Raw genomic sequence first — 12295 nt, 5'->3', positions numbered from 1 at the left:
GTTCATTTTGTGCTGACTCAGAATTAGTCATTAGACACTCGATTCCGTGTCAGTTTTGATGAAAGCGTTTCAATAATGTGTCGCAAGACGCCTTGCTGTTGTTGATGTTGACGGTCGTGTTTATTATGTGATAGCTTAACGATCATGGCATGATGGTTATTCATGATTTATTAAAGTCTCCAAGTTTCTTTATGGGGTCTACTTAATCAACTATAATTAACACCTCTCGTGATTTTGTTGTTCTATTTCCGCTCCTTTTAAAATCTTGTCCTACGCCCCTGTCGGTGACACGTCCGCCAGTTAAATAGTATCGGGATCTTGCTGTCTAAACAACTCTTAGAAAACAATGGCTTACAGCAGTTGCACATATGGGCTCATCTAAAGCTACCTGTCTTTACGGGTCAAGTGACAGCGTTTATTATCACAGCGTTGTTCTTACGGCCAGCTTCTGTTGTACATGTACTACTATTTGCTAGCTTAGTCAGCTACCTCACACTCAGATAATAATTAATATTTCTATTACAAAACCGTTGCAGCTAATATTTTAGTCATTGAAACTTGCAGAAACTAATAAGAACATTGTAACAAATGTAGTTAGGACGTCTCCACAACAATGCGTCTACTAGGATAGTAAACGATTGTTCGAACGGACCTGAAGACCCAGTTCTGCCCTTGCACCGGGACAAACTGGACCTTGTAAACTACTTATATAGGCCAACCAGTAAAAATAAGAACACACTTCTAGCACGAGCAAAGCTAGCCGGTGTTCTAAATTCTCGTGGTCCCAACAGCGGAAGGGTACCAGGCACGGGTAAGCATTTTACGAGGTCACCGAGTGTTTAACACTCGGTTGGAAGAATAAAAGGGGTGCAATTCAAGCACTCCCAGTCGGGCAAATAGGCAACAATAAGCCGTCATGTAAAACCTCCCGATAGTAATCGGCCAATACACAAAGTCTCTTGGCCTTGCCGGATGACCCCTCGCTACAGAGCTTCGAGCTCACCGACAGGCATAAGACACTCAAACAAGCTTGACCTGACGCTTACCTTGAAGCCAGACGGCGCTCTGTGTGCTTGAGTGGAAATTCTGTTCTGTATTTAAGCTTACCCTTCCGGGTCTATTCCTAATAAGAAGTCCTAATCAAGTTTACAAATATCAAGTGAACAATGATCCGTTATGGATCTTCTTGCATGCCAAGCGTCGTCTGCACCGTCGCATGAGTATCTTTAACGGTCCGCGCCCTGTCCCAGACGGTGAACGTGCTTCCAAAGGGTCGCTAAATCTTCCGCGAACTCATCCCAACCGCCACCGAGGGTTCGTATCGTAGATGGTCCGCTGAATGCGAATCAATTGTTAATAATCAGGACAGCCTGGATTCAGTGACATATGAGCCGTATCCAATATCCGTCGAGCGTTCGGTAGTGACGCCGTCGAGTCCCTTGCACCTTGGACAGGCATAAGAAACTCAAACAAGCTTGACCTGACGCTTACCTTGAAGCCAGACGGCGCTCTGTGTGCTTGAGTGGAAATTCTGTTCTGTATTTAAGCTTACCCTTCCGGGTCTATTCCTAATAAGAAGTCCTAATCAAGTTTACAAATATCAAGTGAACAATGATCCGTTATGGATCTTCTTGCATGCCAAGCGTCGTCTGCACCGTCGCATGAGTATCTTTAACGGTCCGCGCCCTGTCCCAGACGGTGAACGTGCTTCCAAAGGGTCGCTAAATCTTCCGCGAACTCATCCCAACCGCCACCGAGGGTTCGTATCGTAGATGGTCCGCTGAATGCGAATCAATTGTTAATAATCAGGACAGCCTGGATTCAGTGACATATGAGCCGTATCCAATATCCGTCGAGCGTTCGGTAGTGACGCCGTCGAGTCCCTTGCACCTTGGCGTCACCGTACATCACATGACCGAGGGTTCGTCGCTTGAACATCTTGGGCGGTGTCACGTAATTTGTCGACGGGTGATAATCCGCAACTACGGAAAAATCACTATACCACAACTGCCCCTGTCGCAATGGAAGCCACGATACTGGTGCCCGTTGTGACATTTTTTCATTCTCCAATTCACCATTCAGTCACCGTATGTCCAAGCGTTTGAATCGAGCCGTGTCCGACGCGTTTCATCGTCTCAATCCTCGCCGACGTCGCGAGCGTGAACAGCTGGAGGTACGTCAGCTCATTCTTCTCTTGAATCATCGCCGCCTTGCTCATCGACTAATTCTGAGTCAGCACAAAATGAACGCTGCATGCATAAAAACATTACAATTCGAATATTTTCGAGCTTTCATTGAGTTTTGTGTGAGAAGTGAGCAGTTTTTAGCCGCTTACAAGCTCAAATAGGCAGTACAAGCGGGTAAGAACTTCTTACTAAGAAGTGCAACCTGGACACACCATTACTATCATGTGAGCTCAGAATTGGTCCGTGATATCGACTAAAGTTAACATATTGTGAAGCGTTTGTATAAATGTTATTTGAGGTGCAGGTGGAAGGTGAATGATAGCTAATAATAATATTAATAAAAAAATTGCATCATGAATATTGATGCAAGATCATTAGAGCAATTACTTAATCGGGCAATATGATGCTAACCCAGATTAATATTATTAAAAAAAGGATTTAGGCACAAAGGGGTTCAGCAGGGTTTTCAATAATTATCCCACCGAAGTGCAGCGGAGGCCAAAGCTAATGTAGCGGCGGCGCTTGGCTAGTAATAACTAATGCCAATTTGGTCTGCTACTTTTGCCAAGCGACCGACTTCCTGGCAACGCTGCTGTACTATGGGAGCAGCACAACTTCTTCTGTCGATATTGGTGCAACTATGATTGTACCCCACCTGGCCTGTGCTGGCCAAGGAAGTCTTTACAGGCAAAGCCACGACGTACGGCCTCGAACCAGCCCTCGGAGGGACTGAAGCGCGCGTATGGCACCGTACGGCCTCAATTCCTCGTTTTTCGGGGCGATGACCTGTGATCAGTATTACGAGTCGTCCAGGTGCAATCGCTGCTTGTCCATCATAGGCGAAAGCGTCACAGTCGCGGCCTTTGTGGCAGACTTGTGCTACGAATGCGACCACGGCACTCCCGATCTGAACACAGCGTTGTGGTACACTATGGTGTTGGAATTCCCACGTACAAATGTAGTTAGGACGTCTCCACAACAATACGTCTACTAGGATAGTAAACGATTGTTCGAACGGACCTGAAGACCCAGTTCTGCCCTTGCACCGGGACAAACTGGACCTTGTAAACTACTTATATAGGCCAACCAGTAAAAATAAGAACACACTTCTAGCACGAGCAAAGCTATCCGGTGTTTTAAATCCTCGTGGTCCCAACAGCGGAAGGGTACCAGGCACGGGTAAGCATTTTACGAGGTCACCGAGTGTTTAACACTCGGTTGGAAGAATAAAAGGGGTGCAATTCAAGCACTCCCAGTCGGGCAAATAGGCAACAATAAGCCGTCATGTAAAACCTCCCGATAGTAATCGGCCAATACACAAAGTCTCTTGGCCTTGCCGGATGACCCCTCGCTACAGAGCTTCGAGCTCACCGACAGGCATAAGACACTCAAACAAGCTTGACCTGACGCTTACCTTGAAGCCAAACGGCGCTCTGTGTGCTTGAGTGGAAATTCTGTTCTGTATTTAAGCTTACCCTTCCGGGTCTATTCCTAATAAGAAGTCCTAATCAAGTTTACAAATATCAAGTGAACAATGATCCGTTATGGATCTTCTTGCATGCCAAGCGTCGTCTGCACCGTCGCATGAGTATCTTTAACGGTCCGCGCCCTGTCCCAGACGGTGAACGTGCTTCCAAAGGGTCGCTAAATCTTCCGCGAACTCATCCCAACCGCCACCGAGGGTTCGTATCGTAGATGGTCCGCTGAATGTGAATCAATTGTTAATAATCAGGACAGCCTGGATTCAGTGACATATGAGCCGTATCCAATATCCGTCGAGCGTTCGGTAGTGACGCCGTCGAGTCCCTTGCACCTTGGCGTCCCCGTACATCACATGACCGAGGGTTCGTAGCTTGAACATCTTGGGCGGTGTCACGTAATTTGTCGACGGGTGATAATCCGCAACTACGGAAAAATCACTATACCACAACTGCCCCTGTCGCAATGGAAGCCACGATACTGATGCCCGTTGTGACATTTTTTCATTCTCCAATTCACCATTCAGTCACCGTATGTCCAAGCGTTTGAATCGAGCCGTGTCCGACGCGTTTCATCGTCTCAATCCTCGCCGACGTCGCGAGCGTGAACAGCTGGAGGTACGTCAGCTCATTCTTCTCTTGAATCATCGGCGCCTTGCTCATCACCATGCATTACTCGTCTTGTTTCTTAGGAGAGAAAGACCGATGTTTCGAACGCCCCTCCGCCTGCTACACTTCCTCCAACAGCAGCGTCATCAGCCGGTCCTCAGGCGCTTCCTGCCCCGGACTCTTCACCCCCTGCGGTAGCTCCTGCAGCACTCCCTGTCACCGCTGAATCCGCGGAGATGGCTCCTGCTCCTCCTCCGGCACCTGTTGGTGGTACCCCACCACTCATCGAGGATTCGATGCGCGCCATGCTGGCTGAAAGTACGGAGTCATCGGTCGATCACATGATGACCTCGATAATTCCGTACTTGACTGCCATGGCTCGTCTCCAAGTGCAGCTCAGCGTTGTGCATTCTCTTCACGGCGATGTCCACGCTCAACGTCGCCTCGAGACTGTTATTGGTTTTGATGATGTCCTCGCTGCTGTACAACCTCTTCCTGACGCGCTGTCGGCATTACCTGAACGGGTTGTCGACTTGGAGCGTCAGTTGCGGTTTACTCAGTCCGCGGCTGCTACCGCCGTACGTTCGGTGGCACCCGAAATTATGGCTCGTGAGAACGCGGAGGCGTTCCTCAAGGCTGCCAACGCTGAGATCGAAGCCCTTCACCACAATGTCAAGATTCTCCGCGAGTCGAACGCCAAGAGCGACGCCATGCTCGCCAGTGTTCAAGCCACCATGAAGCGACACGCAGAAGACTTGAATCGTCTGCACTGCGAGTTCCAAGCTCGGGACGTTTTCATCACCACGGTGCACCAGAAGCTGGCTCGCGAACGCGAGGTGTACAAGTACTCCATTGGAGCGAATACCGAGCAGACTCGGAAGCTTCATCTCCTTCTGGTCAAGCTTGCCCAGGGCAAGTATGTTGATAACAACACGCTCAAGGTCCTCGAGAACCAGCTAGACCGTAACACTCGCCTCCTCTGAGTGAATCGCACCCTCCGTGCACACGTGATTCTGGCCGGGATGGATCCCGAGGTACTTCGACTGGCCGTTGATGGTACGTTCCTAATGTTGCTCTTTCCACCGTGTGTTCAGCAACTAACGTCCGTTCACAATCCCTCGTGATAGGTCTGACTGCGGGTGAGCTGGGCATGAACGCCCTGGACTTGGATCAAGAGACGTTGGTCGCTTTGCAGCGCATACAGTCTGCTGTCGCGTCTTCGGACGATCCTCAAGCTCTCCCTGCAGCTTTGGCCAAGGCCGCTCACCAAGTGGCCCCTGGGAAGTCCCACAAGCGCCTTCAACCAGGTGGCGAGGATTTAGACGACGAGCCGGACGACTTTGACGAAGCCAAGGCTCCCATCCCGACGGACAAGGCCAGTACTTCGATGGCAGCTGCTGGGCTCGGTGATGCGCCACCTGCCGACACCTCAACTCCCAAGTCAGCTCGTAGGTCGCTATTCGGCCCGAAGGCGTGGAAGAAAGCGGCCCAGAAGAAGCGCAAGAAGACTCGTCCTCGCGCTCCCGCCAAGTCGCCCCGTCGTCATATGAAGACTCGGCCAAGTCTGTACCGTCGTCTCCAAGCTCATGGTCGCCACCGCCCTCCACCAGCGTCTTCTTCCACTCCCGCCGTGGTCGACCTACAGCGGCGACCAGAGTGACGTGGACATGGTGGATGCTGGTCCAAGCAGTGTCCCATCGGTTCAAGAAACTGCCACAGAGTCTTCGGGTAAAGATGTGGACCCTGGGGATCACAACGATGTTCCCGGTCCTCCTGACGCGCCTTCGCCCCCGCCTCAGGGTCCTCCCAATGTGACCAAGCCACCAGCTTTAACGATATCTCCTTCTCCAGCAGACATACGTGCCGCTGAAGAAGCTCTGCGTGAGGCCGAACAATTTCGACTCATGTTCGGCTCAAGTGATGAGGGTGAAGAATCGGACCATACTGTTCCACAAGGGAAATCTGCGTCGTCGTCTGTTGCGACGTCCAAGACAGTTGAAGTCTCGGGAGTGGTTTCAACAGCAGGGCCTGCCCCTGTTGAAGCTGCTTTACCAGCCTCCGTGTCTATAAAGCCGGCTCCGACTGTTCCGACTTCTGCCGTACCCAGCGTGTCTTCGCCCGACCTTTCGATGGAGATTGATGACGATGGAAATGCTAGTGACGATCGTGGAGATGACGTGGATGACAATGAACCTTCGGTGGATGATTCTCCTGATGCTCCCAGTGGTGGCGGCGATGTTCCGCCACCTACCGATCATTCGAGCACACTTGATGACGAAGATATTTAAGATTCCGAGAGGAACTGGAGTAATCTTGGCCCAGCTCGTCCTCCGCCTCCACCTCGGCCAAATCCTTCGCCGATGATTACTTCTCCAATCATAGTCGGCGGTCCGCCTCCTTCGTCACCGGCAAGTCACCAAGCACCATCATCTTCACCTCCTGATCCGGTGTCTCCTCGTCCGTCTTCTTGGACTCTCGATGCTGGACCTGGGCGCATGATCACGGCCACCTACACTTCGGTGCCGCGTCGTGGAGGTGCACCGTCGGTTGAGCCGTTACCTCACCGGGTGTTGGTAGGTTCTCGCCCCACGGTACCGGCTTCGTCCACCTTGTCACCGTGGGCTCTTCCGTAGTTGAACATGGAGTTTACTGACGCAGGTCCCAAGAAGTGTTTCGAGCGACTCTTGAGCTTTACCCTACCTGAACCAGCTGGTGAGGTGACCGTACGTACAACGTTGGAGGGTCTCCAAGCGTACTTTGACTATTCGCATCCTGATCACCCGTACCAGCAACTTCGGCAGCTCTATCCTCTTCAAGTCTGTCTCTTCGACACTGTCGGCTTCGATCCAAGCGTCCCCATCTCAAAGCGTGCTCCGATTGAGACTCGTCTCAAGATGATCTGGGCGAACCTTCGGGATGACGGCGGTAAGCAAAGTGACCTCGGGTTCGCGTTGTGGGAGCGTCTCCACTGGCTTCCGTTGGCTGGTATTGAGTGAGGTCTCGTTTAAGAAGCCAAAAAGGTTGGCCACGCCAAGGAGCGCTTGAAGGAACTGAGAGCTCTGTTGAAGAAGCTCTTTAGTGAGCGCGACCGTCGTGCCGATCGTCTTCGTAACACGTACCGTGAACAGTACATGGCGTGTAGTCATGACTTGGTTTCCTCTGGTACCTCCGGCGCGCCGTTCATTCGTCCTGAGTTGGTTTTGGAGCCGTCGAAGCCATGGTACCCGATCGAGAACTTGCCGTTCGCACCTCGGACTTCCGACTGGCTTCCCGAAGTTCCGGCTCTCGATGCTCGTCAACCCTGGCGTACTGGATGAATGGATGCGCCGCATCAGCACCCGTACAACACCACGTAATTCCCGTGCCAGTGTAATCCGGAGCTTTTCAATCCTCGTGGTACGCGTTTCGTGAATGTGTACCGAAGCGTGCTCGTTGACCCGTCTCTGGATTCTACTGAGGTTATTCCGAATGCGATTCAGCGACGCCAATTCCGATTTGCGAGTTTCAGCTAGGATGACACGACTGACCTTTGATTCCAGCGCTTCAGTGGCTAACGAATCCGCGGCAGCGTTGTATTCGCGTACAGCGTGAAGATATTTAACTGATCGAAGCTTGGCCGCGAGTTCCTTGTGAGTATTCAACAGCGCTAGCAACGTTTTCTTCCTGCGTGCGATCACCCCTAGGGATTGTTGAATCGCGAGCCTTGAGTCACCAACGATGACTAAATCCTCGGCACCGTGCGCAATAGCAGGCTTGACACCGTTTATCATACCTGTATACTCTGCTTCATTCACCGTGGTGGCCGAGAGGCAAGCGTTTGCAGCAATCACTATCTTCCACTCAGGAAAGCTCCACAGCACCCATTAACAGCTCCCGTAGCCACCGTACTTCTCTGTCTTCGCTGATCCGTCAAAAGACATGACGAATCCGCTGTAATTACGGGGAAGCCTGGCGTACAGCAACGCAGGGTCCATTCGAATAGTCGGAGAACCCTTGTTTGGAGGTGCCACCGGCGCGAGTGAGTATTCCAGGTCGACGAAGCTCGTGATGCTTGACTGCAGTAGCTGCGCGAAGGCGACATCTTCTCCTTCACGCGCTGCACCTTCAAATGCCACTGCGAAGCAGTACGGCGAGCTGGACCGCGCGTCCGAAGAGAGACTTCGACTTCTGCACCCACTCTAACGTCGAGAATCGTGTATAGACATGTAGCGTCTTTCCTGCCAGCTGGACGTAACAGATCCTCAACAGCAGAAGTAACGCCAAATCTTCCTTCTTGGAAGGATAGTAGTTCATCTCGGTCTCCTTGAGCACCCGACCGAGGAACCGTACGGGGTGTAACTTGCCTTCGTGTTTTGCATTAGCGTAGTGCTCAACGCCCATTCACGCGCAAAGAATATGCCATGGACCTCCTTCGACCGGTCGAAGTGCCTTAGGATGGGTGAATGTGAAACACTCGTCTTCAATTTTTCGAAGGAACGACATGCCACAGAAAGACCACCTTCAACGGCAAAGTCTTCATCTTTAAGCTGGTACAGCGCCGCACCGTAGACCGTGAAGTCTTAAATGAAGCGGCTGTAGTAATTAACCGCTTTAAGAAACGACTGCATGCCCTTCTTACTCGTAGGAAGCGAAAGCTCGGTGATGGCCGCAAGCTTCTTTGGATCAGCCCTGATACCTTCTGGCGAAATTTTAGGCGACAGAAAGTCCACCTTGGGTTGGCAGACGATGCTTTTGGTGAAGCTAATGCTGACCCGACACTGTGTAAATCTTGCCACCAATCGGTCCAGCGTCGCCAGGCAGCTGTCGAAATCCTCGCCACCGAAGCAAATATCATCCACAAACGACCGTCGACCAAACACGGGACACGGGTACCAGCGATGATTCGTCTGGCTCCCTGCTCGTAAACATGTCAGCGACGGGGCTGTTGACGAGTTGTAGTACAGGGTCGGTCTCCACCGGTGCTTCGCGGTCTGCCGCGAACTTCGTTTTAAACGAACCCTCGGCGCTTCGCCCACGACGTTCCTTGGCTTGTTCTTCAGCTAAACGCATCTTTTCCGAGTATTCAAAACCAACCTTCTTTAGATTGAACGAACCCTCAGGGTGCGCTGTCAATCATACGCTGGTAGATCATCGGTGCGTTCTTTAACCCGAAGGGCATGCGTAACCACTCGAAGTGTCTGAGTGTGCAGACAAACGCCGACATTTTATGTGCTCGCAAGGTCATCATGACCACCCAGAAGCCGCTTGCTGCATCCAGCGAGCAGAACCATGGTGCAATTCAAGCACTCCCAGTCGGGCAAATAGGCAACAATAAGCCGTCATGTAAAACCTCCCGATAGTAATCGGCCAATACACAAAGTTTCTTGGCCTTGCCGGATGAACCCTCGCTACAGAGCTTCGAGTTCACCGACAGGCATAAGACACTCAAACAAGCTTGACCTGACGCTTACCTTGAAGCCAGACGGCGCTCTGTGTGCTTGAGTGGAAATTCTGTTCTGTATTTAAGCTTACCCTTCCGGGTCTATTCCTAATAAGAAGTCCTAATCAAGTTTACAAATATCAAGTGAACAATGATCCGTTATGGATCTTCTTGCATGCCAAGCGTCGTCTGCACCGTCGCATGAGTTATCTTTAACGGTCCGCGCCCTGTCCCAGACGGTGAACGTGCTTCCAAAAGGGTCGCTAAATCTTCCGCGAACTCATCCCAACCCGCCACCGAGGGTTCGTATCGTAGATGGTCCGCTGAATAGGAATCAATTGTTAATAATCAGGACAGCCCTGGATTCAGTGACATATGAACCGTATCCAATATCCGTCAAGAGTTCGGTAGTGACGCCGTCGAGTCTCTTGCACCTTGGCGTCACCGTACATCACATGACCGAGGCTTTGTCGCTTGGGCGGTGTCACGCAATTTGTCGACGGGTGATAATCCGCAACTACGGAGAAATCACTACACCACAACACCATGGTAGGAGGAGACCCGCGCATCTCCGAGATCTCGTGGCATTTTTGTTGAAAGGAGACGGGTGCATTGCGCGGATCATGCGGACCAGAAGAGGGTGCGTCGGGCAAGTACCACTGCAGATATTTGAATAGTGCCAAAGTGGTGTGGCGCTACCAACGCTCGGTGAATCTGCATGGGGGATTTGTTGTGTGGCTGTGAGAGCGACACGCATAGGAACGGACTGACACTGAGGAAACTGCGATTCAATCTCACTTCATCTTTTATCTTCTACTACCTTCTGCTTTCGTCACCGACCCGCGGGTTGAGAGACTGTGTATTTAACAGTATTTGAGCCCAAATGAACGATGCTATGAGCAAGACCGCTCATGACGATGCGCCTGGAAACACGCCGTCGTCCGTGCCCAATCGCGAAAAGATTGGAGTGGCGGAAGACCATGAATAGAAGCACACTACCGTTGCCCACGAAAGAGGCGACGGTACGAGCCAATGGCCCGAAGTCGGAGGTGACAACGTATCTGAGCTACCAACGCTCGGTGAATCTGCATGGAGGCTTTGTTGTGAGGCTGTGAGAGCGACACGCATAGGAACGGACTGACACTGAGGAAACTGCGATTCAATCTCACTTCATCTTTTATCTTCTACTACCTTCTGCTTTCGTCACCTCCCCGCGGGTTGAGAGTCTGTGTATTTAACAGTATTTGAGCCCAAATGAACGATGCTATGAGCAGGACCGCTCATGACGATGCGCCTGGAAACACGCCGACGTCCGTGCCCAATCGCGAAAAGATTGGAGTGGCGGAAGACCATGAATAGAAGCACACTACCGTTGCCCACGAAAGAGGCGACGGTACGAGCCAATGGCCCGAAGTCGGAGGTGACAACGTATCTGAGCTACCAACGCTCGGTGAATCTGCATGGGGGCTTTGTTGTGAGGCTGTGAGAGCGACACGCATAGGAACGGACTGACACTGAGGAATCTGCGATTCAATCTCACTTCATCTTTTATCTTCTACTACCTTCTGCTTTCGTCACCGCCCCGCGGGTTGAGAGACTGTGTATTTAACAGTATTTGAGCCCAAATGAACGATGCTATGAGCAGGACCGCTCATGACGATGCGCCTGGAAACACGCCGACGTCCGTGCCCAATCGCGAAAAGATTGGAGTGGCGGAAGACCATGAATAGAAGCACACTACCGTTGCCCACGAAAGAGGCGACGGTACGAGCAAATGGCCCGAAGTCGGAGGTGACAACGTATCTGAGCTACCAACGCTCGGTGAATCTGCATGGGGGCTTTGTTGTGTGGCTGTGAGAGCGACACGCATAGGAACGGACTGACACTGAGGAAACTGCGATTCAATCTCACTTCATCTTTTATCTTCTACTACCTTCTGCTTTCGTCACCGACCCGCGGGTTGAGAGACTGTGTATTTAACAGTATTTGAGCCCAAATGAACGATGCTATGAGCAAGACCGCTCATGACGATGCGCCTGGAAACACGCCGACGTCCGTGCCCAATCGCGAAAAGATTGGAGTGGCGGAAGACCATGAATAGAAGCACACTACCGTTGCCCACGAAAGAGGCGACGGTACGAGCCAATGGCCCGAAGTCGGAGGTGACAACGTATCTGAGCTACCAACGCTCGGTGAATCTGCATGGGGGCTTTGTTGTGTGGCTGTGAGAGCGACACGCATAGGAATGGACTGACACTGAGGAAACTGCGATTCAATCTCACTTCATCTTTTATCTTCTACTACCTTCTGCTTTCGTCACCTCCCCGCGGGTTGAGAGACTGTGTATTTAACAGTATTTGAGCCTAAATGAACGATGCTATGAGCAAGACCGCTCATGACGATGCGCCTGGAAACACGCCGTCGTCCGTGCCCAATCGCGAAAAGATTGGAGTGGCGGAAGACCATGAATAGAAGCACACTACCGTTGCCCACGAAAGAGGCGACGGTACGAGCCAATGGCCCGAAGTCGGAGGTGACAACGTATCTGAGAAATACCAACGCTCGGTGAATCTGCATGGGGGCTTTGTTGTGTGGCTGTGAGG

Source organism: Phytophthora infestans, genomic scaffold, assembly GCF_000142945.1.
Source record: "Phytophthora infestans T30-4 supercont1.86 genomic scaffold, whole genome shotgun sequence".
Taxonomy (NCBI): domain Eukaryota; phylum Oomycota; class Peronosporomycetes; order Peronosporales; family Peronosporaceae; genus Phytophthora; species Phytophthora infestans.
The sequence above is the reverse complement of the archived record's forward strand: the minus strand, read 5'-3'. Positions refer to the sequence as shown.